Raw genomic sequence first — 25311 nt, 5'->3', positions numbered from 1 at the left:
GGTTCCGTTCAGATAATATATTTGCTCTTCTTTCTTCAGTTCTTACTGAGATAATTAATGGAAATCTTTTGGTTACCCAGAGGCATTATTAGAGGTATTATTCATAAATATCAAGGCTTGCAGTTTAAAAGAAACTGAAAATAGCACTGGAGACAGGAAGTGTCATCTGAAAAGAAATGATGAACAGAGTAGACTCCATGCAGCAGCTATCAAGAAAATTGCTGCAACCAGAGCAGTTCGGTGCAAGTATGCTCTGTGAACACAACCAGAAAGGAACTAAGTCCTCTGTTTGTTCTTCCTGATAGGTGAATGAGTTGATGTTTAAACTAAAGACTGTTGGAGGAGTAGTTGTAATGAGATGGAGGTTACACTGGGGTGAGAAACGTACCTTTTAATTGTAGTAAAGTAGTCACATAAAATTCAATAGTCTAATAAAAGGTGGAAGGGAAGAAAAACACCTGCCTTCATTTAAGCAGATGGCAATAAAAAGTAATCTGTCCCCCCCCCCAAGCTATAGTCTCTGCTCTGTGTGTAACTCTGAAGTGCAAGCGTAGCTCCATGGTCATCTGCTGTGTGGCAATTTTTTGCCCTGTGAGCCAGACCATTCATATTCTGTACTTAGTTCACCCATTTTCTGGCCTTTTTGCCCTTGGAAATAGGAAGAAATTAGTAAAACTCCACAGAAATTACTTCAAAACTCTGGATTTCATTTCTACAATAATTCGAGGTTCCACATTTTAGTCAACTCTGTATTGACATTCCCATTGTGATGAACACAAGACTTTAATCTTTCCCCCATTCCCCTTTCTTTTCCTTTTTTTCCCGATTGTATCCAAATGATCTATTCATGTCCTTTATAAAACATCCTCTTCTAATTATTTTATAGTCAGAGAGGCTCCTGGTCTGGCTGACTATGCAGCTGCATGCACAGTGCAGGATGGTGAGGCACAGTTGGAAAGAGAAGAGGATGCCGACCTCTTCAGCTGATGCAGGTGGTATTGCTGCTGAATTTCCAGCCACCGACTCACCCTCCAGTTACTTTCCTTCAGGCATTCCCTTCTTCCCCTTCTCTGGGCATTAATCTCTGATTCTTTCTGAAAGCCATGCTCTTGGCAAGAAAACAAATCATTGCTTTCTTTATTTTAATATTTCCTGTCACTTTTCAGGTCATTTAACGGTGCAAAATTTTATTTCATCTGTCTATCCACATATAGCAGCCTTCAGCTAGATAATTTAATGTTTTTCTGCTCTATTGTATTGCTATGCTTTAAGTATCTTGAAGTCAGTACTGTTTGCCAGTAAAATACTAACACTGATAAATATTACTAATATTTGGTCTTACTTTTACTGGACTAAATTTAGAGAAATTGAATTCCTAGAAAACTGATAGGAAATCCCCTGATTAGCTCTGCAGCATTGAGTCACATCTGGTCAAAAATACACAGCTTCCCTTACTATTAGTTTTTAAAGCAGTTTTGTACATTTTTGGTTTTCCCTTTAAGAAGTATGAGGAATGTGAAATTAAGGTGCCACAAGTCAATTAAAGATTAATAGAATTAGAGGTGTTTGATAAAAATATTACACAGTTACTCATTATTAAATTTGCAGATGCAAATTCTGTTCCCATCAAAGATGATGCTTCAGTTTAATTAATTTTAATTTATGGAGTGTGCTGGATAGCACTGCATGAGTGGGCATATATTTGCTCAGCAATATTACCTCTTAAATGCCACTCTGGAGGCCGGCGATCTGAATGGTTTTGCGTCATCACACACAACTTTTTCACCCAACACAGTAAAAATTAATTTTAAAGCACTATCACATTAATCTAAAGGTGCTCTCGTATTTTTAGAGCAAGCATCTTAATCTGCCTAAAAGACAAAAATCAGTGCATCTGTTAGCACATTTGAGCAATACATTATGAGTAGGTGCCAATAGTTACCACAGAGACAATTTCATATTGCCTTGATTACATTTGAATACTACTTGTTCTCCTGAGAGCCAGCTTGGATTAGTTTTAAAATATTGCTCATATCCTACCTAGGAAAGGTGAAACTCACTGTTGCTGGGAAGGTTGATGCACCCTGTATTTGCCTTTAGAGAGCTGCTGTTTATTAAATTACACACAAACCACTGCACTGGCAGCAAGCATTTTCTCCTCAGTTTAGCCCTGCAGTACATGATCATAAATTTCAGAGAATATCTTGCCAAGGTAACCATCAGTCCTGTGTATCAGGCAGCAGAATCTAATTTTGTCTGCAGCTTTGATGTTGTCGATCCCTATCACATCACTCAGCACGTAAGCTTTTCTCTAAGTTCCAGAGCCATGTGTGATCCCTCATGATTTCTACTTACATTTCAGAAGGATTTATTCTAGATGTGGGATGAGACGAGACTGAACTCAACTATATTATGGATTACAGAGCCGGAGAGCATTTGAGGGATGCGTGGGTGGGGAGAGGAGACATTTGTTTGCTGATTCTGAACGTTACTGTACCAAACAGTTTAGTTTCTGAGACGTGTGGCAGTGTTACATACAGCAGATCATAATATATACAGAGCGTTTGGGTCAATGGAAGTGCCTGCTTTCTTGAAATGTGGTAGGGGTTGCTGCTTCGCTGTCTTCAGCTGCAGCTGAAATAAAGTAGTGGTGCCCTCTGACAGAAGTCTGAAGGCTGTAATTTTGTGTGGAGGGTCAAAAAAATGGAATGACTCAAACTCTATCAAGCTGTGCATTTGTATGTGCGTGGCTTTTTATTGTTCTTTTAATGTTTATACTTCTGTTTGCTTTCTCATTGCATAAATAGCAGCAGGTCAAGTCAGTGAGTGGATGGAAGAGTAAAAATGTCTGCATGGAGCTAGCTGGGGACCTCGCTGCTGAGTTTTGTTTACATATGAGGATACTCCCTCTGGCTCAGAATGGACTGTGATCCACAGAGAGTTGATACTTCCCCTCAGGATTGCCCCGTATGCCTGTGTTATGCCTTAATTTCCACTGGCCATCTCCTCCTGCCTTCCAGTTGCAGATAGGGTAACCGATTAGATGGATCTTTGGTCACAGCCATTCTCCTGCTTTCTCCCTCTTATGAGATGAGAGCAGGGAGAATTCACACAAAGATTTGTAAACTGAGGTTTCTAAACCAAGCTGTTGGAAGGGTGCACAAAATTTGCTTTCGGTGTTGGTTTTGGATGCCTTTGTGCAGCTGGGATGCAGCAGGAGCCCAATTCAGAGAAGCACTTCTCAGTCTGCAGCAGCCACCCCAGCTCTCATTGCCCTTATGGAATGCAAATAATTCTGAAAGGATTTTCTCCCTGGAATCCTTGCTATATCAACATTTCAATGTGTATTTATGCTGTGTGTCTCTGTGTCCAAAGACCAGGCGTGGTTCTGCTCCTCTTCCTAGTGCCAGTCCTTGTGTTTGTCTTCAGCCTTCTTGTGGACTGGTCAGACAGCTGCTCTTGACTCTCTCTTGTTCCAAGCTGTATTATGCATAAAATGCTGGAAAAGTTTGGAGACCAAAACAGAGGACAATTAGACAAGAACAGAACTTTCATAACAGTCAGTGCTAGTCACCTGGTAATCAAGAATGACAAATCAAGTAGTGCTCTGTCAGTTCAGAGCAGCAGAAAACAAGAGTTTAAATTTGGCATGTGTCCTGTTCCAATGTACAAAAGAAATTTGCATTCAAAATGAAGGGTAGAGTCAGCAGAGACTGATTTTTGGAGACTAGAGAGCAGGAAAAGCTTTGGGAGGTACTCTTTGAAGAACAACCAGAGTACTTGCTGGAGTGGGCAGATGGTACCAAATCCAGGGCAGTAAATGTTGAGTCTGCTACCTGAATGTTTGCAGTGTCATAAAAAAAAATATTATTTCTTTTGTAGGTGAGAGCTGTAGAGCTCTGAAATCCTTATACTAATGCCTAAAACATAAACATAGAGTTTTAGGCTTAGCATGCTTTCTTTATCACTACAGATTTTTTCAAAATTTTCAAAGGACTGGCTGAAGCAACTCTACGCTGATCTTAACGTATTTGTTTTTCTAATTGGTTTTTTTTTTTGACTGGGTAGAAAAAAATACATGAATAGAGTAATAGTAATAATAGAATAATGAAAAATGAATGACAATATTTTGCATTGCCACACAAGGTGAAGTGGTACAGTTCAAAGACGTGCATTATCTGAGTGCAATCCCTATGGAAGTCACAAGGGTTGCTTTTAGGTTGGCTTGAAATTTTGCTAGAAGTAAGGTACTTCAGGTCCATTCTCACCAGGCAGCTGACAGCAGCTTTAACAGAAACCAAAAAGTCTTCTCCAAATATCTTCAGCTGGAATAAGAATGGCTTCCCTTTCCTTCTTTCCGTGAGCCCCAGGGATCTGGAAGTCCTAGAAAAGAGCACAGAATAGCTGGAGTATTCTGCAGTCGGGTGTAGTTGTAGACATGTAAAAAAGCATCTGTTAGCTGAGAGAGGAAAAAATAAAAAAGGCTAGCACTTCTGTCCTTTTCTCCAAAGTTCATAATTAGAATTCTCTTCCGTGGTCTCATCTTATAAATATTTTAATACATGGTTATCAGTCTGGATTCTCTCTCTCTCTCTCTCTTTTTTTTTTTTTCCTGGTCTGACTTGTCTTAGCTTACCACTTACAAAAGTGAAAAAATCCAGCTATGAAGCAGAGCCTAGAGATACTTATCTCACCGAGTATTTTTGTAATTCTGTTGGGCCTGCACTCTTGGTGTTGATTGAATAATAGCATCAGGATGGCTGGGTCTGTGCCCCAGTTTCTGCCTTTCTTCGCTCTGCACCTAATGAATAATATTAAGCTCACAAAGGAGGGCAGATCTAAGGGCCCAGAGGCAGTGAGTTCACTAGCTTAGGGGACTGTAATTGTTGCAGTTCAAAATGCTATCGTATATCTTGCTACTGCTAATTTGAAGTGGTGGATATGCTGTTGGCCAGCAGCAAACTGCTTTGGGTACTGAATAACAGCTCCTTATCTCCAGATTCACAGATGGATTTGTGGATGTCCCACTTCTGATGGTTAGCATTGAATAGCAAGTTTTGTAAATGATTCTTGGCAGGAGTATTCATTACATTTCTATTGAGATTTATCTCCACAGCTGAGTTTTCCTTTCCTTTTTTTTTTTTTCCTCTCTACCATGTAATTAAATGGGTGACCATCCTATGCAGAAGGAAATGCTTCTATTGAAGATGAAAAGAACTGAGAGTGAAGCCAGCTACACACAGCATTAGGTTTTAAGCCAGCTTCACTTTTCAGTGGATATGAGAAAAAATACATAGATGTGACATATTCCTGATCCGCACATAGTATTTTCATAAAAGACGTGAGCATAAATATGTTGCATTCTTATAGCAACCTTTTGGAATGGAGACAGATCCTTTCTCCAAAAGGAAACAAATGTTCCCAGTTCCTAACGTTAGGTAATGAAAGCATATCTGTTGCTCTGCTGACAACAGTAAATATTTCCTGTAGTGTTCTCTGTTGCCATTTTAATGGCCATACTCCCAAAGCTGACTAGACACTGCATTTTGCAACTGTTCTAAGAGACGCTATATTGATTGGAGAACCTGGCTATATTTGACAAGTTTATCAAAATGTGTCTGTGAATCCATATTCTCTTGAACTGTTTTGAAAATGTAAATAGTTGGACATAAGCAAAATGACCTGAGTGTCATTTAAATTATGCTTCTACCCATAGCTGACATGTCCATTTTTTTGCTAAGACGAAATTGAAAAAGAGATTTTTGAGTTGGGAAAATGTTTTCTAAATCCTGGAAGAGTCACTGTGGACTTTCCTGGCTTTATTGGAGGCTGTTTTGGAACTCTGTATTTATGAGTGTGGGGTTTTTTGTTTGTTTGTATTAATTTATTATTTTTTTTCCATCCACCTTCCTCCCCCTTTCTTCTTCTTCTTCTTATTTTTTTTTTTTTCATGTGTTTGTTCTGGTGCATAGGGGCAAATTAAGTTAAACAAGTTATTCCAAGATGTGCTGCTAAACGTTGTGGAAAACTTTCAGAATAATAATAAAAAAAACCAACAACAACAACAAAAAAAAACCAGCATGCTGCTCTTCCAGTGACATTTGTAGCTGCATAATTTATCACTGCCTGTCTCATATCTTTCCACAATGGATGAAAAGAAACTTGATGTTATGTTTTCTGCAAAGTGTTGGTGAACAACATTGGTAACACCTCTTATGATCTTATTTCTATAAAGGTCTTTGATAGCCAATGAAATATTTATTCAAAGGTTAGGGACACTGCCTATAGAAATCAACTTCTGTAAGTAAAAGTGGACCATTAGCTTTTTAATTTCTTTTATTTCTTTATGTATATTTATTATCAATTATGTACACACTACTTCATAGTTAAAATATTTAGTCTGTGCTCATCAGAAAACTGTACTCAGCTGTGAGTCATATGTAATTTGCCAATAGGTGGCATGAGTGCATTGCTAAGTTTTGCAGGTGTAAACTGCAAATATCTGCTTATATTTAACTTTCTGAAGATGCTTCAGAAAGCACTGTCTGTCATGTTGGCAATCACCAGTTCCTGTATACTAACATCTGGCTGAAATCTGCAGCATGAGTACTGCATGTTGTTGATGATGATGAAGTATTTTTCTTATGGAAATAATACGGAACAGATAAATGTAAGTTAATGCATAATAGTTAAACGAAAAAGGAATGACCTGAAATCATTCGAGACTTTGAGTCCTCATAACCACACTGCCACAGGACATTAAAAAAAAAAAAAAGAAAAAAAAAGGCAGTAACATTTTCTTATCAATTAAAAAAACATTAATTTGTACTTTTGGAGGTGGAGGGTGGGGAACACCGGGGGGAGCTCAAACCATTTTAATAGAGAAAGGTTCAAAGCCTACTCAATGCAATTGGAACAAAAAATCAAGTCCATTTTTAATTAAGGAGCAGTTTGAGAATTAATCTCTCCTGAGCATAGCATAGGTAAGAGAAATGTATTTAGGGAAGTTTAGAGTTTGTTTGTTTGGTTTTCTTTAGGTTCAGAGCAGGGAAGTGGAGGTGGTGTGGTAATTTATATGGAGCTGTAAATGTTGCAGTCCTACCTCTGTTAGCTTCAGACTTGAATCCAGCCTGAGGGCCTCTCCCAGCCTCATCTGCTGGCTCTGACCAAACCCTACCCTCAAGGTCGAAGCTGTTCGCTGTCCCCTTCTGCCCTAAGCATCACCACAATGCTGACCTGAAGCCACTTATTTCATACTGGCTCACTCAGCGCTAGGTTTAGAATGTAGAGTTGAAAAAACATTTACAACATAAGCAGAATGAAATATTGCCTTTTCTTTTACCCTTTTTTTTACCTTTTTTTTTTTTTTTTTTTTTTTTTTTCCCCAAAAAAAACTTTCTCAAGCATTTACTGGTTGTGATTTATCCATACTGGTTAACTTTCTAAATATGAATTATGTGTTGAAGAGCAGCTATGAACCTGCACAAATTCTCATTTGAAATTCTTCACCCTCTATTGTGCACGTGGTCAATTAGGTGATTATAACTATCCGTCTGCCTTTGCAGCCTATGAATCGATTTGTGGTGTAAGAACATGGACAAAGTGTTTGGGAAGTGCCCATATAATGATTTTGATCCTTGCCCACTGCTCCATTTCTTCACCAACACGGTAATTATCCTGCATTTGTTGATTCAAAACGTGTGATTAGGAAAGGGACATTCTGTGAGTTAAAACAGGTGTGGGTCATAGCCCATTTTTGTCATACGTGCAAACTGGCAACCTTCAGAATGGCAGCATCCACTCTTCTAAATGTATATATTTACTTTTCCCATCTTGAAACATTAAAATAGTATTCAACTTTTCATAGCAATTTCATACAATACACCTTAGAACTGTTCAAGTTTTTACTTTAATAGCTTTTTTTTGGTCAGTTTTTGTTTTTGTTTTTTAGGCAACAGTGTCAAGATTTATGCTGCTTTGCATGAAAATTTTCCTGTTCGTTCTCTTTACTCAGAGTTGATTCTGCAGTAGAACAGTCCCATCCAAACCAAGCTGTAGATCTATGTCAGTTATGTAACACCATGAAGCTGGATCTTTTTATAATTAATTGCGTTTCCCCATGTCTTTAGGGATGGGCAGAGGAAAGGTGTTGCTTATATGTTTCCATTCCCTCCCTCTCCTTGTTTCCTTCAGCTTACTCAGATCCCAGACTCTAAAGATACCCAAACAATTGGTGTCCATCAGTCTGAAAAAATGAGTTAGGCATATAATATAATAGCTTAACATTTGTCACTGCTCTCTATTGAGTTTATCACACAAAGTGAGTATGATAGGCAGTGTATAAAACACAGTGTCTGAAAATATTCTTTCAACAAAGGCTGAATGCACAAGAGACAAAAGACCAAATAAGTTAGCAGTAACACCCAATGTGTTTTTGACAGCTGTGTGAGTTAGAGTTGGGAGATGTATTTCAAATACCCTAATTCCTAGTCTTTGCTTTTGTGAGAGCAATTTTTTTTGCCCCATTAATCACAGGACAAAGAGCTACCACTTATATTTTCAGCTCTATCTTACTAGGTCTTCTTTGAAATCAGAATGAAATACTGCTTTAAACAGAGATGGTAACAGGTGGTCTGCAGGTACTTTTTGTCCAGATGTTAGCAGTAGAGTAAATGGAACAGAAAACGGTGCCCATAAGGAGTTTAGAAACATCTCCTCAGTACATACAAGATTTCAGTCTCCACATGGTAGAAATAATAGCTCTAAAATAAATATGAATTACCATCATTTGTCTCAGTGGGATGTTGATTTTTGAAGTCGAAGTGCTAAGTTTATCTAAGTTTAAAATGAGAATTTTTTAAGATAGTTTTGAATAGGAAATATCCATGTAGTTCTTAGCAAAAAAAAAAAAAAAATCATTAAAATTATAATAAAAATAAATTTGCTGGAGATCATTATTCTGGGCATATTATCTGTATTTAGTGTGAAAGACTCACAGCCTTTGCTCTTCTATCCCTAAAAGCTTAGCAGCAAGGGGCAAGGCAGAATTAGATAATTCTTCAAAGCAGTGTTTTCCCTAATGTACCATGCAAAATGAACATTAACGAGACACAGGTTGGTTCAATTAAAATTTTAACATATTGAGGATATAATTTTTTAATTGTTCAGTTTTATCCTTGGAAACTATTTTCTGCTTTTTTTTATTCTTTTTTTTTTTTTTTTTTTTTTCCCATAAGTTGATTTTTGATAAGTTGATGTATGGTTTACACAGCTAGGAGGCTTGAATTAAGAGAGCTCTATAATCCATAGAATCTTATTTATTTATTTATTTATTTTGTTTTGTTTCCCTCAACAAAGAATATTATGTGTCTTGAGCTTAAAAAGTGGTAGCTAAAATGTGTGCTGACATGTCTATAATACTAGCATCTGTTTATGTGGAGCCAAAATGTAATATATTCATTATATGGAAGACTAATTGAATCAGTGGCCTAACTGTGTTCAGCTTCCTCATTTAACCAAAATTCTTTGTTCTTCATGGTTATTGTGATTTAACCTGGCAGGCATCTAAGAACCATACTACCAGCAGATCATGCTCTCCCTGAGCGACAGCAGCACCCCCTCCATCCCCTCTCCAGCCAACTGCCTGGGACTATGCAAGGGACCACCTGCCTTCAGAAAAGAATTCAGGCCTTGGTGCTATGCTGAAGATTACATGTGGCCTTCTGTGACATGTGGAAAGAAACTGGGGACCTTCTGTTTCCCATCTAGTAAGCACTACGTCTGTAGATCTAGGCATAATGGCAAGCTGGTGTCTTTGAATGATGTCAGTAACCATTTAACCATAGTTTTATTTAATTTTTCTGAACTTTCCATCATCTGTGCTATTCTTCTTAATGTCAATTTAACATCACCTCACAACACAGAGGACAGAAGTAAAATATTCCTTCTCCTAAAGGTACTGAAACTTTGTGCTGAAACAATTTACTGGTACTCTTGCAATTACTTTCCTTCTGTTGTATGTGAGCTTGAGTGAAAAATTGCATCAGGTCCATACCTGCTGCTAGCTGGTGTAGAGTCAGTGACTTCAGCAGCTGAGTTAGGTCTGTTCATACCACTGGAATCACTGGCCCATGGACTGAGCCCATTTATTTAGTGGAAAAATACTGGCGTGAGCCCCATACTGCAGGTTTGGCTTGCAGACAGTTGAGACAATACTAAGACATTTTTAGAAAAATCAATGCCAGGGAGACAAAACTTGACACCCACCATCTTCTACACCAGTCGTGTTCCTCAAAACGGCCCATATGAGCTGGCGCAGCACCTGCCACTGCTCTGAGCTGCTCAGCATCCCCTGGGAGCTGGTGGGGATGTGCCCGGATGGGAAACAGCTCCCTGCAAGAAAACAGTGGCGTAACATGACCCGGTGCTTGAAAAACAAAGTGAAGCAGGGGTTTTATTTGTCTCTGCTAAGCCTCCTGCTGCAAATTTATAGGCTTTTTAACTTGCTGTGCTACCTGTCAGTCTCTGAACAGATGCACAGCCTTCAGGCTCTTGGCACTTGCCAGCAACTGGCATCCTGCTGGGAACCGTGGGAGGACTTTCAGTATGAAGCAGGGCAACCTAATAATAGCACAGGAATGCATTGAAACCAGTGCTTGCACAAAGGAGGAGAGAAGGGTAACCTGTACTTTGGCTCTTTTTTTTCAGCCAGCAGAAGGATGTATAACGAAAAACCATAGGCCATTGACTTGAGCACTTGCTTAGCAGCAGGATGGTGAATACCTTGGCCAGAGTAACCAGATGTTTGAATTTCCCCAAAGCTGAAAGAAGCCATAGAAATGTAAAAATAAACTTTTCCGAGTAGATGTGCTTCTTAGGCTGTTCAAAATTTACTAGGTTTAATTTGCTATATGAGTAAAAACAGAGGGTTTTTAAAATATGCTTATACGAGACATGCATTTTTATTTTTCTTGATATTATAACCGTAAATCTCATAGTTCTTTACCTTAGAGATTCTGAAGGGTTTAGTTCAGTTGCTCTCTCATAAGCCACGTGCAATTTGAGTGAGCGAATGATGTGGGGCTGATGGTACATTTTTTTCTGATACTTCAGCAGGAGGCCTACCTCTGTGGTACCACGGGATATGGCAATAAAGATTCACATATTGGCAACCATAAACTGAGTCCTGGTATTCCAAAATGAAAGGCTGGGTATAGTGTAGGAGACGAAATAATTGTTGTTGTTGTTACTGTTCTCACTGTGGCTAGGGGATACAGCTGCTCTAGACTTTCATTTTTGCTATAATTAACTTTTTAGGTTAGATGACTTCAGAGTTGACAACATATGAGAAAAGAGAAATTATTGTTAACACAAGTGTAAGAACTCTTCAGTTGTGGCATTTCAAGGAATAATGGGAATTCTTGATCACCATCTCACCATCTGTCAAGGCAGAATTTCCCTCATTTGGTTATGATAATTTGGGCAACAGTAAAGTCTTCTTTATATTTATTTCTGTTTCTGGAAAGAAACCCCAAAATATTTAGTTGTAAAGATTATTATTAAGACTTTCAAAGTCATTCCTGTTCCATCCTACCTCCTAGCACCCTATGCATTGAGAAAGAGCTAAAATAAGTTTATTTTTTCAGAACTGGGGAAAAAAAAAGTCCTGTCTGCTGTGAGAAAGAACGTAAATAAGAATGAAAAATGTAGGTTTAGGAAAAATAACATTGATATAACCCCCAAAATTCCTCTTATGCTTACTGGTTTGCAAGAGGGCCACTTTTGAATGGAGATAGATAGTTTAGGAAAAGAGCACTTATCAAAGCTAAATTTCAAGCCTTTGGAAACTTTGGTCAGGAATTGATTAAGATATATGGAAAAAATGTTGCTAGCTAAAAGATGTCTATAGTTTTTAGAGTAAAAAAACACGTGCTGACACTGTTGTCACTTAAGTACCAGCACGTGCATGTTTCCATCTTCCCCGGTGGGAGCAAGGTCTTCTGAGAGCCTCAGAAGCTTGGTGTTGCTCTTACAAAGCCTGGTACTTAAAATTCCAGTGACAATATTGTTACTAATGCTACTTCCTGCAGCCTTCTCAGAAAAGAAAATTTTGTTTGTTTAAAAGTATCTATAGAATATAGTGAGGAGGTGGGGCGTGCGGGTAGTCTCTTCAGTATTTTCAAGGCCAATTGATTTTTTAATTAACAGAAGTATGCTTGAAAATATAAAACATTCATTTCTGGAAATTGGTCTGCTTCCAGTTATTGCTGGAATTGTTTGGCAAGTCATATTTTTTAAAGTAGAAAATGAAATTCTCATGCAGAAAGATAAATTGTTTAACTTCCATAAAAGTCTTTTAACTAATTCTTTTTACCTCAGATTTTGTTGTATTTTGTTGTGTTTAGATGTGCAGCATATCTGCTGTTGTGATTAAAGAAGTATAATTAATTTGAAATGCAATTTCATTATGGTTTTCAATGCTTGCTTCAAATTAACTTATAATTTCCATTAATTTCTTAGGCATTTCTTCTAGATAGCTATTAGTTTTACTCCTGTAATATAATCAAGCACATTCTCAGCAACAGGAATGTGTAAGTGCATACACATTATTTGAAGTTAAAAAAAAAATAAAAAAAGTTTTAGTTTACTTGTAAACTAAAAGAATTATGAAAATGTTTTGGTAATTTGAAAATGTTCCTGTAGTTTTTCTGGACCTTGCTTTATTTTTACTAGTGTAGAAAAAAATAGTTTAACGCGTGCTACCAAAATTAATGTCAAAACTAATTGACCTTCATAAGCAGATAATTTTATGCTTCTTTGAACATGGTCTGTAGGTTCACCCCATTGATATTACATTCATTACACTTTTTCAGAAATTACTTTTTCTATAAAAACACTTAGAGTGACTTATCAGAATAAAGAGGACAAAAATAGTAGACATAAAAGTTCTAACTTATTTTGTTTGGTTGCAGAGTAGTCATTGAGGTGTGTGAAACAGCTCATATTGCATAGAAGAGATTGGAAGGCTTCTATTTGAAAAGGGTTTTATAAAAAATCAAGTTGCATATAATATGAAGAGTGCATTAGTATTGGCTAAGTATCATTAAATTGTGTTAATGCAATTTCATTAATCAATACGTATTAATGTATCAATATTTACTCATAAATGTATTGGTTATTTATCAGTATATCTTTCTCATCCACACTACTTTCCCATCCACTTTAATTTATAGATTCCTGTGAAAATATTTCAGTGGCTGTGTGCTGTTGCTGTTGACTTGTTTTCAGCATGATCCCACAATGGCACTGTAATGAGGCACAAAGCTGTGACTTGCCTTGTCAGAGCCAGGTGATGAAGAAATCTGAGATGTGCCCTACCCTGATCAACACAGTGGTTTCTATGGTACTTGAGTTAGAAATCTGAAAAACAAGGACAGTGACGATACACAAATTAAAAAATAACAACAACAAAAAACAACCAATATTTTCCATTTGTAAATTGTCAGTAACTGACTGCTACATTCAATAGATAAATTATTCACAATGAAAACAGCAGGTTCTAATCATCTCCAAATTAATGCCTTCCTGGCTTTCTGTGTACTGGCTAACACAAAATAATTGCCTTGGCATATGCCATACTCTTCTATGAATTTTACAAGTACTAGGCTAGTCTGTAATAGTTGTTATCCACAGGAAATACAAATCACCTACCTTCTTCGTAACCAGTGCTTTAAACTGTATGCCACCATAAATTACTTGCACACCAGATAGCTCTCTGTCTCCTTGCATTATTATGAGGGTAACGTATCCTAGGCATGCCTCTCCAATTGCACTGCATCATCCTAAGCAAACTGTTAGCATGGCATTCACAGCTGCTCTCGCTATGTTGCTATAAATGATAGATGAGTACTACATTCTCTGGGTTTGAGTGCAATGCCAGTTCAGTACTTCTGGACTTGTTTACATGTCACTTTGAAAGCTATGGAGATATTGCAGAAGGGGTGAATTGGTTCAAATACAAAGAAATTAAAAAAAAAAAAAAAGTATTCCCACCAGGAGATTTTGTTCACACTTGATTTGAATCTTTCAATACAGATACCCTCGTTTTTTTTTTTTTGTTTGTTTTCTTGTATTCTATACACATAAAAACAAAATTCCTTTATTATTCTAGACTAACAGGAATGGCAAAAGTAAAAGTTTGAAAGAAAGTAGTTGAATTTCATTGGTACTCTGACAAATTCTGTGCCAGAGACCAGCAGAGAGCAGATTCCTGGGTATTTAAAACTTCAGCAAGACAAAAAGAGGTCACACAATCTAACTGTGCACACCTTCTCTGCAAGGCTATATTCAGTTTTCATAATACTGACATATTGTGAAAAACTAATGGGAAAGCATTGTAGTGAATCATCTCAAATTAGAACAACTTTTGTCTGAACATCCTCAAATTTTCTTAAGGAACTCAAATTTGATTCAAAATCTTCAAGTGATTTCTTGTTGTCAGGGAGTTTAAGCACACACTGGATATGCAAGTTTACCTTTTGCAAAATTAGACATTGCGGTCTGAATTTTACATTTTAAGCCTGTCTCCTTTTGGGAATGGGCTAGTTGCTACTAACATACACTAACAGATTGCAATGCTATGGTGGCAGTTTCAAGTATAATTTTTCTTTTTGAATAGGAATGTTCGAGCAATATTACAAACAATTTGTTATCACTCCAATAAAGAAACTATTTTACAGTGAAAATCCCTGTTGTCTTGATCAAGACAAAATATTAACATTTAAAAATATATAAAATAAATTTCATAAGAGAAGAATATAATAAATTTATTATTTTAGCCATTTATTTGATATATTTTTGGTGAGTTTTTCCTTTTGGCTTTCATGAGAGATTGGCCTTAAGTCCTCCAAATTCTGGTAGGTTCTTATCAGTGAGGAAATCATATATATTACATGTGGATATATCCCTATGCAATAGCATGGGTGCTGGGTCCTCAGCACCTCTTTCATTCATCTGTTGTCCAAACCACTTTTAAGTGCAGACATAACTTGTGGGTGTTTACTGTGCTGAGGGAGAGAACGAACATTTTTCCCGTTCCCAAACTAAACTGAAATCTTAGCATTTTGTATTAAAAAAATAAATTGAATGATATATATTTTATAAAGAATGAGGTGCCAAAGCTAGTATCAAAAAATGAGGCATGGAGATCTAGTGATTTGCTTCATTGCTCTGTCACTGTATATCATTCTGAATTTCTTCATTGCTTTTTGAAATCTATTTTGCCTTGAAATAATATGGGTTTTATGTATAAAATTGTATTTCTGGTGTTGATGTTCATGGGTTCCCAGGCATCAGGAATGCAATGTTCTCCTGAAGTCTGAAATGTATTTTGGGCATATATAGGTAAGGGAAGATTTGGTACAGCATTAAAATTTAAGGGTAGTATGGTCAGAGTTATTAAAATCTTCAAAGTACATGGAAAAGATCCTTATCCTCTTATTAACGTCTTGTAAACAGAGAATAAATCATGGAAAGTGTGCTGTTCTGAGTCTAGTTAGGAGTCTGGTTTAAAAAAAAAAAAAAAAGAAAAAAGCTAATGTTTTAACTATGAAATTGTGAGACATTGAACCATATCAGTACTTTTTTTTTTCTTTATGAAATTGGGTAATGGAGTTTAAGTACAGCATTTTTAATATAATGTATTGCTTTGATTTCATAATTGTTACAATATCTTTTTTCCATTCCTAATTATAATCACTAAATTTATTTACTCAATCCTCATTTTACTAATTATTTGTGTAGAATCTAAGCACATTTTTTAATGTTACTGTGATCTTTTTGATAATGTGTGGTATTAAAACATTTCCCCAGCCATATCAGGTGTTGTCACGAAACACTAGAGTTTGAAATGAGTCTGTGATGGGAGAACAAAACATTAATGAAACTGTTCTGTTGCCTTGATGTTATTCCTTAGCATTTTTGTTGCAAAGCCAGAATTAAAACTCCAAGCTTTTACATGCTCTGCTAGGAAAATTTCCTTTTATCTGAGCTTTGTGATATCCTCTTAGCCTGTATTTTTAATAATTCTTTCCATGTTATCAAGCACCAAACTTCCGTTGATGTGGAAGCTATACAAAGTGAACAGCAGAGAGTAGAACACTATTAATCTGTGGTTGTCTTTTAAATTTAATACTTCTCCCCAGATCAGTAGACTGAGGTCTGCTAACTATTACCCTGCATGAAAATCATTGCACAAATCTGAGCATAATGAGACCTGGATTTTGGTTTCATGCTACTAGTAATCAGAGCTAAAGTACAAATTATTTTATTATTATTATTTTTTTTCCTTTACTGAGGTAGCTGAAAAGGTCCATAGCAGGATAAGTATGAAGATTTATAAATTTTAACAGATCTGCTGGTATGATAGTTCATTGCATACTAAATGAAGCCCATCAAAATTTATTGAGTGATTCCTACATCAATTCTGTATTTTACAGGTGAACCAGAACCTTACAAAGATATCTAATAATAATTTAAAGATTTCTAAGTGAGACAGTCAGTCTACAGCGTCCTTCACTATTAGTTACCATTACTATCAAAATTTTATACTTTAGCTCACATTTATCTTGATTCAGGTTTTTGTCTGAGTTTTTCCATTACTTTTTGCTTATCTTTATCCAGTCCAAATTCAGAAATCTTAACATTCATGGAATATGAACTTGTGTGGTTTGTTAGACATAAAATATGGTGCAGATAATTTCTCTTTTTATTGTAGCCAAATTTTTACACCTCCAGAGTAGATGCTGGCAGGGAAGAGATTCTAAGAGTTACTACACTAAGGGCATATTTGGAGTTTGGTCTGAGTTGATTGCTAGTCACATGAAAAAAATATTAATCATCATTATAAGCACCACAGGTCTTCAGATTCTGAAGCAAACAGAATGTTATCTGACTGACACAAAGCAGAGCTATGTTTTGACAGAAGTCACCTGCATCTTGTTAATATATTCATGTACACACGTTCAGGCCAGTTCTGTCTCAAATGAATTAAATTCCTGGAGTCCCACTGATGACATGAAGAAGGAAAATGACCTGAAATCACATGTTGAACAGGTAGGAGAATTCATGAACTGTTTGTAACATAATATGAACTAAGTTGTTGGCAGATTCTGGATCTACAATAAGAAAGGCAAATGTATTCTGGAGATATGTCACTTCCTCTTTATTTTAATATTATTTTTTTAAATCTTACTGTGCTGTTGCCTGAATTTAATCTGTTTCATCACATGCTGAATTTGGTTTACAATTCTGTGGAAGAAAAGGTAGCCCTTATGGGATAGTTCACATATGCAAATTTCCTTGGAAACTGCCTCTTGTTTGGAACTTAAGATTATTTATTTTCTCTAAATTTAAGTAGCAATTTAAGAAGTGATACTAGAAGGAAGCTGTTTTACTTCATCCAAGGTGACAGTAAAAAGGAGCTCTCCCTCTCTCCACTGGTGGAAGGTGTGAGGAGTGGCAGGAGACAAAGCCAGAGATTCCTGTACCTAGATCAAGAGATCCAGTAGATATTAGAGCAACCAAGGGGACTAGACTGGTCAGTGCCTCCGTGCATTCATGCTTCTTAGTGGCAGTTTTAATTTGCTTTGAAGTACATTATTGTAAGTGTCCAAACTTACAACACAGTCTTCTAAACAACAGTCTTCTAAAGTCAGTTATTTTCAACCAGCAAAGCTTGCCTCTTTAAAAACAATTGTGGAAATCACTGTTGAGAGGAAGCCAATCAAATCCTCTGCCATGACTGATTGATTTTTCTGATGCCTGGAACCAACCAGAGCTTTCAGGTCTCTTATCAGTGAATAATTCATGTCCTGTGAGTGAAGAATCCAACAAGAGTAAACCAAAACGTGCAAATATCCATCTTTAGACTTTCACAGCTCGTCTTTGGATAAGACTGTTATAAAGTCATTTGGAAAAAGAAGCTCATACATAAAAATGAATGTTGCCATGCAACAAGTGCTAAAGAAAGAACCACAAGATTTGAGCCTTAATTAATTTTCCATAGCAGCTGGGAATGTTCAGGAATAAGGAAATTCAGGAGCACCAGTGTTGATTAAACTTCATTTTCTACAAATCTGTGGCTTCTAGTTGAATGACTTTAATTCTGAGGGGATATATCTCCAACAGATACTTTTTCGTGATTGCCACATTTGTTAGTGTATACTCTCCAATGAAACTTCCTTAACATCTAATAAGATCTAATAAGAGTGTAGGTTGCAGTCTCTCTCTATTTAAACAGGTACTATCTATTGCACAAGTACTTATTTTTTTCTAAATTTGTAGGAGTATAGTCATCTCTAAGGTCTTCAGCACCTCTTCTTAATTTGTGTCAGTATCTTGTAATAAGACCTGCAGAAGCAGATGGCCTGAGATCCTGTGAAGTTATTGGGCTCCTCCACGTGGATGAAACTTAAACCAGCATTAGGGCTGGTGTCTGTAAGAGGGCATAGTTGGATGCAGATTTCTAAATGCTGATGTCATATTGAAAACAAAACAAAACAAAACAACCACAAACCACCAACACTATGGTATTTACTATTTAGCTGACAGAATCCTCTGCTTCTGGGATTCATGAGAAATAATCTGCCAGACTGTGATTCATTAGTCAGAAGCTGATATTGTAGAAAAGGAAGAAATTTTGAGAGACACAAATTAAACTTGTCATTTCATCTTTTTGTGATTCAGTTCCAAATAAAGAAAACTGGATGTATCCATCTGGGAGAAAGGAGAGCAAAACAAAGTCTGTTGGTAGAAGTCTCAAATATTATGGTGTGTTAATGATCATAAAAGCATGTAAGTATAAACATGAATACCTTACATTCAACTATACAATCTAAGCTTCTTAAAATCCTACAGCTGGAGAATGCATGACCAGAATGGTCTTACTGTTTCCTCCATGAAATTGGTGCACTGTATGCACAGTGCTTTTGGATATTGGTGACATTCAGTAGGAAACATTGCAATTAGATCACACCTGCCTATGGCATGTTATTTTTCTCAGTGAAGGAATTAATTTTTGCCCCACAGAAAACAAATAATTAAGAAGAGCTGATTCCTCTCTGAGCTGCTGAAACAGTTGTTAATTTTTGAGTGCTTTTCAAATGATCCATGGAATCCATGAACATAAAGGTTAGCAAAGTTATGCTCTATGACTGTGATGCAAAGGGCAGGTTTCTAGTCTAGCAGGTGCTGAAGCAAGTGGAAACATCCCATTTCAGCAGCTGACACAATTATGGATTAGGTAGGATTAGAGAACGTTCTGTTCATTTCTTATTTCTCTTTCCTGTCCCACTGCAATTGCTTTTGTCAATTGTTATAAAAACTCATGGGGTTTGAGTGCCTGGTGGAAGTATCTCAGTTTGAATTCAGATGGCAGTGGATAGAGCCTGACTGAGTCACTGTCACTTTTGACCTTCACTACAATGTTAAACCCTGGAAGTAGAGTCTGTATCTTTAAAGGGATTTTTGTTTGCTGTCACCAAACATGATGCTTGCTTGCTGCAAAAGGATAGAAACGGAGCTTCCTTATCTTACGCAACAGGAAACAATATTAGCCCTGATAACACACCCACTTACACTGCTATCTTTTTCAGTATCAAATTTTGCCCATCGTATTTACAGTAACAAAATATATTACAAGCTGCTATGTTGACTGTGACTTGAGAGGAAGTTTGAACAAGAATCGCCGGGGGTAATATTCACTTGGATATGATTCAAAGCACACAGTTCAGAGATTAATAGATAACATAAAATAAAATTACAGATCAATGTGGCAAAGGATCATTCTAATGTACTTGTAATCATTTTCTCATCCATTGGTTGTGCTATCTCCCTTCTATATTGGCAGGGCCGCTTATCTTGTGGTACTGTGGCAACTCTGAACGTTTTATCACTTACTTTAAAAGTGGAATCAATTACAACTCTAGATTAAAATAGTGAATGTACTTCAGGGAGTAAAAAAGATATCTTGTTATGTGTTTTCTGAAATTGCTCATAAGGCCTAGCTGATAAGTCATAACTCAAAACTTAAGGAAATTAATAGGATGATTTTGGAGTAGATCTCATCTTGGGATGGGTGGAGGATGCAGATTCCTTCTTCACTGAGAACCTGTGGCAGCCAAAACTAGTAAGAAAGGAGGGACTTTTAATACATGTACCATGTATATCTTTGTGGGAGAGATGGAAATACCTGTGTAATATGAAGACAAGGAATCACAATGATGGAGGGTGCAATTTTTCATCCTCTCCTGGCCTAGATTTGTTCTTGCTGCTTTTTTTTTTTTGCAAGCCCCCTCTATGCTGACTTGCTAATTCAACAACAGGAGCTGAAACTATGTTGCCTATGTTTCCTACATTATCTCATTTGAGTTTATCATAAAGGAGAGGTTCTTTTCTTCAGGATGAAGTTTTGGAAAATATGAACACAAACTACTTGTCATTTCAAGAATGGAAGTAAGAACAGAATCGTTATACTAAAAAGAAATCTTAAATCCAACGATTTTTTTTTATTGCAGTTCAAAATTTTGGTAAAGGTCTTTGAACTTTGGCACAGGGGTGGAAATTTGACAAAACTTATATTTGTGATTATTAAATTTCAATCAGCTCAAGTCCCTGAAAAATCCATCTAAGGCGCAAACGTCCCAGTGTGATATAGAAGAGGCTCAGCAGAACTTTGCTGTAATTGTGACACCTACCTGCAGGAAGGCCATTTGCTTGTCAGGCTCTGAGGAAGAGCAGCAAAGCCATTTCTTGCATTGAAATTGCTGTATCTCTTCCTTCTGTTGGTCCCTGGCATCAGGGTAAGGAGCTGTCACACTCAAATACAAAGGAAGGAATGAAGACTGGCATAGAATAAGGCACGAACTGAGAATTGGCATTGGATAAAAGGGAATAGGGAATGAGCTGAACAAGGAGATACAACCTAGAAACTACTTTGGGTGGGCAAACTAGTGGGATGAGAGAATTGGGAAGAGGAGGGAAAGAGATGAGAAGAGGATCGGCTTGTCCATATTCAGATTCTAGTTCTTTAATGTAATATGACAAAAAGTTGTCAGTTTTTGAGCTAACTTACTGCTTTGCAAATGTACTAAAACAGTTGTGAAAGCAGTGTTTATTTGCGGTAAAGTATATCAGTTGACTGCTTTGTTCATGGAGCTGTTTCCTGTTTTTTTAGACCTGGCAGTCACTGCTGGCCTGAGCACTTGCCATTGAGTTTTGTTTAACAGTATAGATATAAATTTGGTTGCATTTTTGCTGTTGAATGTTAAGCAATCCCACTTTTCTTTGTGGAAATAACACAGTTAAAATATATACTATTTTGGCATTTGGCATTGATTTTCATTTTAGTGTCATGAGTGGACATTTTGGTGGAGCCTGAAAAACCAACAGGATCATATATGGTGCAAGGAAATGAGTTGGCAGACTCTCAAGGTAATTAGGCAGCAATGTAGAGACCAGTTTTTCCTTCTAAAGTGTTGAGTGGTATGGATCTGAGAAAGGGGATTGTTATCTTTGCAATTCATCGAAGAAGCTTTGGCAAATTCATTATTACCAGACAGCCATTGAGCTGCTGCTCGTGCCATAGCAGGTGTAGAGCAGACGATAAGGCTGTATGGGCTACAGGGCTTTGGATTCATTCTGCGCTTAGTTTTGCTCTTGCTGCCATTGAAGTGAAAGGAAGACAGTCAGATCTGTACAAGATGTGGAGTACCATTACTGTTCATGGTTCTCCATGTTGTACCCACTGAGTGGACCTTTGGAGGAGGATCAGGAACCAAATTTCTTTCAGTGGGAGATGAAGAGATACTGTGCACTTATTAGGACCAAACTTTAGAAGCATGTGTTCTTAACGTCACCTCTATTAAAACACTCAGTTACCAGTTTTCCTCTTTTATTATATGAGCTTTCATTACTGTGACATCGATGCATATCAGTTCAGCATTACATAGCATTTGTCCTGTATCTAGCCACATCCTGATTTCTATCTTGTGGTTCAACTGGCTGCTAGTGTTTTTGACATCTGAATGCCATTGGGTTGCAGGATCTCATATCCTACAACCTTGTTCAGCTCAGTTCTGACTTCAAAATGTACAGATAAAATAGAGAATCTGTCTTATAACAGTTGAGTAGATGGAGTGTTTGAGTTTACAGAGTTATTCTAACTGGACTGTCTTGTTGGTAAGTCTTGACATTTAGGTTTGATATGTGGCAATCGAATGAGCTTTTAGTACACTGCTAGGATTGTATCCATTAGGCTTCTTTTCAGTAAAAAATCTTGCTGCTGTTTGTTGTGACATTTGAAATCTTGAGTCAAATGGCATTTTCGGAACTTTTGTACTCTATTACAACTCTGGTGGAGAAAATAAGTTGGCACTAGCCATGACATTTTATGGGAATACACATCCAAACTCTGTCTGAGCTTCGATGTGAGTCTTTATTACAAACAAAGAGGACTTGTACCAGTATTTTTGCCTACCATTACTTTCAATTATTACGATTTCTTAAACAATTCATTTTTGTTTCTGAAGGTTTGGGAAAATACATTCAGGAAAATTAAGTTCCAGAGGATTTTAAAACTGCCTATGACACTCTTAAGATCATTAAAGAATGAAGTTAATGTTCTTGGTAATAATAAGAGCATTGTAATGTTTCACGCTCCGTGTGTTAAGAACATCTGAGACCGTCTTCGTGCTGTGCTATCTTCTAGGAGGAGCATAAATGAGCAGGTGAAGACTGGAAAGTGTTTGGGTTTATATGATGTGTGTACAGCTCCAGACTTGAATTGGGACTGCAGGTAGTGTCACAGAAGTGGTTCCAGACCTAAAGAGTTTTCTCTTTTCTGTGATCTGCTGAGCAGAGCTGGGATGGCAGCTGAGCTGTAAGTTTAGTAAGCACAGTACGTATAGGAATGCCTGGGTGGCATCACATGTGCATGGGCCCTTTTTCACATTTATGCAGTAGGAGCTGGACTTGAATGTGTATTTTGTCAGGGAGGTCACTAAATGGGCATTGTATGGTGAATTAATTCAGGGAAATCCTGTGGCTGTGCTGGAGGTCAGGCTAGCTGATCACAGTCATTGCTTTTGCCCTGTAATCTGTAATGGATGATGTCCCTGAGAGTATCAACAAGAGATAAATGTGAATAACCCTAATGTACAAGGTCTTTCTATTTTGCCTCAAAACAATCGAACTCATTCAATTCAGAGAACGTCTGAATAATTTTGAAGAGTGCAAAGTCTGTTGCATATGACTGAGCTACTGCTCTTTTTGTATTTCCCATAAAATGAATAAACTATACCCATGAGTTTCATTTAACGTTATAATTTCCTTCTTCCCCAAAAAGATTTTATAAGTAGCTTAATAGAAAAACACTGTCAAATTAGTTTTTTTCCTTAAATGTTTTTGGACTGAAGCCTCTGTCTCAAAGGGAGGGTTTTATAACCCAATAATCTCACTTTATATATAACCCAATAATCTCACTTTAGTCCAATGTTTAATTAATTTTTATTTCATTTCCTCAGTTTTGGGAATCTAAAGTGTTTTGTAGGAAGAAATAGAAAAAGGGAGCATTGTGAATTCTTTTTTTTTTTTGTTTTTTTTTTTGTTGTTGAAGTCATAAAACAGGCCTCAAAGGAGAGCACTGCCTTCGTTCCAAACAAAATCTTTTTGTTCAAGTTTCTTTGATGAAAAAAACTATTCAGCTTGCTTGTGGGTTTGTTTTTCTGATAGTTGGCTACTCTAAATGCTTTTCAGGACTAGTGGACCTCATAGGACAAGTTGGTACAGAGTCAGTACGCTTAGGCTGCAGCTAATTGGAACCTGAATTTTGCCATTAGTGAATGGTGAAAGACATTTTCCCCTGCATTTGCCTAAACTGGAGGAGCAGAGGGTAAAATAAAATGAGCAAAACAACCTTCATACATATAAATGCTTAAACTGGCCACAGACCAGGTAAACAATAAATCATAATCCCTAAATAGCAATAAATTAAAATAGTGAATATTTCCAAGTGACTGAAATAACCTTCATCTGGTTATTGGAGCAAAAGGAATAGGAAAGAGGCTTAGGCTCTGTGTTTGAGAGGCACAGGGACAGGGGAAGCCCTAGAGGATGTGTTTTGTGTGGTCTGCTGTATGGAAAGGCCAAAAGAGATGAGGTTTTATTTTGTCTTCCCCCCACGCCCTCCAACTGTTAGCCTTCCAGTCTCTTGACGTGCACTGACTGTGTGGGTATAAGCAGCATTCTGTGGGGCATAGCATTAATTAATTACAGTCATAGCACAGAACAGGAACCATTCACCTCACTAAGGGAAAATTGAGTTTGTCCCTGTTCCTGCAGCTTTATATGTGAACATGTGTCTTAGATTACAAACTCAATGATGAAGATGAAAAGCAGATGCTCTTTTGCTGATGCCTCCTTTAAATCTTTGGGGAATGCAGTTAAATTTAGTACATGTTCTGAAGATAATGAATTTTTCCATGTTGAACTCACATCATCAAAATAGAAAATCTCTAGTTATCATTTGTTTTTAAGAAATGGCAACAGGACAACCCTTCATTTATCTCTTCTTGTTACTGAGCTGCTTTATCATCTTGGAATCTATGAAGAGTCCTATAGCAAAGCAAAATAATGAAAAAAACTTGCATTAGCTGTTTAAGACATTGAAGAACATAGCTCTAAGTGGCATTTTCAAGACCTTCTGAAAAGCCTATGGTAAAACCATCGATAAGCACCACCAAGTGCTTACTGTTGTATCAGACAAATATGCTTTTAAAATTGTCAGATATATTCCTGTCTTTTATATGTCTGAAACTAAAACATAACATTTAGAGGAAATCTCTAACTAGCTGAGCAACTAACTGAGAAGAAAACTACCTGCAGAAACATTTTTTACATTACTTACTTGAAAGCAAGTCTAAATGCCTTATGGGGTAATGCAGCATAGACATATGTGTAGCTCCTGCTTACCTAAAATAACTTGCTTAGTTAAGTGACATAAACACACAAACTAAATCTCACCATGCCCAGCCTGAAGGGAATGCAGATTTGTGGAAAATGCTTATTCAAGTCTGAATAGAAACTGTTCTGAAATTTCCCCTTTTTCCTCCTTTTCCCCCTTCCCCTCTTTTTCACTTCTCTAGGCACTTTACATCTGCCCTTGAAGGGTACAGGTTTTGATGCCAACTTTAATGGGACAAGAGGTGGGTTAATGATGGACACCTCTGGTCTTGTGGATGTTCTTGTCTCCCTTTT

At 37.0% G+C, this 25311-nt stretch overlaps 1 long non-coding RNA gene across 1 annotated transcript in view; it reads left to right on the top strand.

Moving 5' to 3' along the window:
* Nucleotides 1-18854, top strand: part of LOC137861353 (uncharacterized) — a 25112-nt gene extending 6258 nt beyond the window's left edge. The window contains exons 2-5 of the long non-coding RNA XR_011099558.1: nucleotides 7566-7668; nucleotides 9561-9767; nucleotides 16916-17112; nucleotides 18745-18854. This is a non-coding gene — a long non-coding RNA (uncharacterized lncRNA). The remainder of the gene's footprint in view (nucleotides 1-7565; nucleotides 7669-9560; nucleotides 9768-16915; nucleotides 17113-18744) is intronic.
* The last annotated feature ends 6457 nt before the right edge of the window (nucleotides 18855-25311 follow it).

This window comes from Anas acuta, chromosome 9, assembly GCF_963932015.1.
Source record: "Anas acuta chromosome 9, bAnaAcu1.1, whole genome shotgun sequence".
NCBI classification, from domain to species: domain Eukaryota; kingdom Metazoa; phylum Chordata; class Aves; order Anseriformes; family Anatidae; genus Anas; species Anas acuta.
The sequence above is the reverse complement of the archived record's forward strand: the minus strand, read 5'-3'. Positions and strand labels throughout refer to the sequence as shown.